At 45.8% G+C, this 3,380-nt stretch overlaps 1 pseudogene; it reads left to right on the top strand.

Annotated features, from left to right (window-relative positions):
- The first annotated feature begins 424 nt into the window (after positions 1–424).
- Positions 425–869, top strand: LOC119289151 (annotated as a pseudogene).
- The last annotated feature ends 2,511 nt before the right edge of the window (positions 870–3,380 follow it).

Raw genomic sequence — 3,380 nt, 5'->3', positions numbered from 1 at the left:
AGACATAGCTATAAGTGAATGCTGTAGAGGACAGAACACTGGTGTATATATAGATACATCTAGGCTATTTTGTTACGCGTAACAGAATATTATTCTGTTACCCTACTTGAACTGATGGTTTCAGACGGTTGTACTGATGATTTTCATCTCATTGAACTCTGAGCTATTTTTCTCTATAGGAGCACGCACGCCATGGCGTGGGCGAGAAGCGGAAGGAGCAGGACGCCTCTTGCATTGCGGCCCTTGCGCACACGCGGTAGAGTGGCGGTACAAGTCCACATGCAGGCGGCGACGGGAGCATGAGAGAATGCGGGGGAAGCAGAGAAGCACGCATCCATGGCAGCAAGGGACTTGGCGCAGCAACGGCGAACCGAGCGGAAAAGAGAAGAGCTCGATCACGTCGTACGTCGCTCGGCCGATCGAGATGTACCAGGCGATCCCCTACAGCGTCGGCCGGCTGCCGGCGTGCCTGCAACAGTCTGAGCAGGTCGAGGCCGAGGGCGTGGCCGGCCAGGAGGGCGAGCTCGCGCCTCACCGACACGGCGGCGAGGGGCGACGGCGGGGAGGTGGTGAGGAGGGCGGTGGCAGAGAGCCTGGTGCTGGTGGTGGGGAGGCGCGGGTGCTACCTTAGCCACGTGGTGAAGCAGCTGTTGCAGGGGCTCGGGGTGAACCCCGCCATGCACGAGGTCACCGAGGAGGCCGAGCTCGCTGCAGCGGTGGCCGGGAACGCTGGAGGCGAGGCCATCGTCGCGCTGCTGGCGGTGTTCGTTGGTGGGAGGAACCTCGGCGGGCTCAATCGGCTCATGGCCGTGCACATCTCCGGCGAGCTCGTGCCCATACTCAAGGACACCGGCACGCTCTGGCTCTGAGTCTCTGACTCTGAGCAAAACCAAAGATGCATTCGGGACGGGGTACTACGGACGTATGAACAACCGTTTGATCATGAGTTAAACTTCTTTTCAATTCTCTTTTTGACTCTTGATGAGATTATGTGAGTTACTACTGCTCGATCTTTAGTCTCTCTTGATTGGGATCAATAATGGAGTACCAGCTTAGCTATAGTTAGGCCTAAATTCTTTTGATTAGGGTAGGAAAAATTAGGAACTATTGTGCCATCTCGTGCTTATTTTCGACCACACGCTTGTAAATACATGGATGAGTGAAGAGGGGTGTACTATTTAGCACTGTATAAATCATGTTCCTTTCATCTTGCACATTAGTTTTCTAGATGCCAATTCATTTTGTCTTTGAAGGTTTCTTCTAGCAGGCTTATGATGTTATCACGAAATGGCACTATGTTGGATATTTGTAATCCATGAAGGGGTGCTTGTTTGTTGCAGCTGATTTCCCTCTCTCTTCTTCTATAGTACTCCTATTTATCATAGATTAATTTTAAATTCTTCTGAAAATAGAGGACTCAAACTGATCTCCAATTTTTGGGTTTGTACTGAGCGGTTTACATATACTAGACTTTACTCTATTTTTTCCGTAAGATTTTCCTCGTACTTTCCAACGATCTATGGTATCATTGTCCCCGAACTTGCATGATTTATATAGTTGAACTGAATGACATTTTTTCAAAAAGAAAATATTTATTTGCAACGGTGTTTTGGACTTCTCTCATTTTGCGACCTAAACATTTACCATTTGAATTTTCATATAGGGTTTTCTTTCCGCTTGAGCTTTTTTCGCGTCCCGAGCATGGTGCCGGGGCATGGCGCGTGTTATAGGGTTTTCTTTTGAACTCCCATTGTAGTAATACATGGACTTATGTGATGATAGTAATTCTTGGACTAGCACACGACGGTAGAGCACACACAATAAACATTCTGAAGTCGTCTAAGCTACAACATTTGGGGCGCGGGCAACAACGGCGGCGCTCACGGCGGCACTCGTACTAATCTATGTGTCTGTTTGTACAGAGGAGGTATTTTTTCATAGAGTAATTTTGAATGGTTCTGAAAAAAGTACTTGAACTGATGCCCGTATGGGTTTGTACTGAGGGTGTTTTCGCATACTAGACTTCACTTTTTTTTGGTATGGATTTTCCTTGCAACTTTTCAATGGTTTACGGTTTTCATAGTCCTCGAACTTGTGTGGATTATATCATTATCATTGAAATGAATGCTATTTTTTGAAAAGAAAATGTTTTGTGTTTTTTTAACTCAATTTTTTTGCTACGATGTTTTGGACTTCTCGCGTTTTGTGACTTCAACTTTTACCATTTAAATTTTCATGGGTTTTTTATTTTGTTTGAGCTTTTTCCCAAACTTATCTGAGACTTTGTGTTTGAACATACAACCGATGAGACTAGATCAAACATTTTGAGGGAAACAGTAGTTCAAACATTAAAAAGTGCAGAAACGGTAGAAAATTTTAGTTCTGTTAATCTTGCTCAATCACAATCGGGCAGGCCCTGCTCAACACCACCTACCAAGACAGAAACGCTACACCAAACATGTGTTGGACTTACGTAGAGGAAGCTGGCATATAGTGCAAAAGAAATGAGACACGTCACAATGTTATAACCGATGAGACTAGATCAACCACAAAGAAGTGTAGCCATGTTCTTCGCAAACCAAACCAAATCGTCTCAGGTTTCGATTATCTAACATGAACAAAAGAGATCCAGAACACACGATGTCTGCAAAAGCTTCATCAGCAGCAAACTCACATCAGGTTCCCACGAGTGTGAATTAACAAGGGTGGCATGGCACCAAGTTACTGCACCAGCTTAATTCCTATGTACTACATACTGTACTTAGCAGTGGTGGTGCCACTAGCGGCGGAGGTGATGTTATCTATGATGCAAAGATGACACTCTCAGGACCTCCTCTTCCTCTTCTTCTTGTCCTCGGACTTGGCGCATGCGTTCTTGAGCTGCAATGGAACACAACACCGTCAGCCATCTCAATGGATCACATCATATAAAAATAAATCGAATTTTAGCAACTGTGGGTGGAGGATGAGTAGTCAGCCAAGGTGGCTAGGGTGCTTACCCCGATGATGAGGACACGATGAGGACAATGGCTAAACTGGTGAAGAGGGTGAGTGCGTGCTTGATGTAGCCCATGACGCCGCGACGCGCCCTCTCGATGATCTCCTTCGTGTCATATACCATGTTGAACTTGTGGAGTTCCAATTTTTGAACCTTCCCAGTAGTAATACATGTACTGGGCGGTACAAGATTGTTGAGCAGCTGACCCACAGAAACAAAAACACTCCTGGAGTGCACACGCAAAATCATTTACAAAAATAGTAGTAGCAAGAAGCAATAAACAGCCGCACATACACGTGTTTTTGAGAGTGAAGCAACGGAGAGGCAAAGGTGTACGCAGCATAAACTTCATCATGTTTTATGATGAGCACATCCACGATGC

The sequence above is a fragment of the Triticum dicoccoides genome, chromosome 4A (assembly GCF_002162155.2).
Source record: "Triticum dicoccoides isolate Atlit2015 ecotype Zavitan chromosome 4A, WEW_v2.0, whole genome shotgun sequence".
NCBI classification, from domain to species: domain Eukaryota; kingdom Viridiplantae; phylum Streptophyta; class Magnoliopsida; order Poales; family Poaceae; genus Triticum; species Triticum dicoccoides.
Note: the sequence above shows the minus strand (reverse complement) of the source record. Positions and strands in the feature narration are given on the sequence as shown.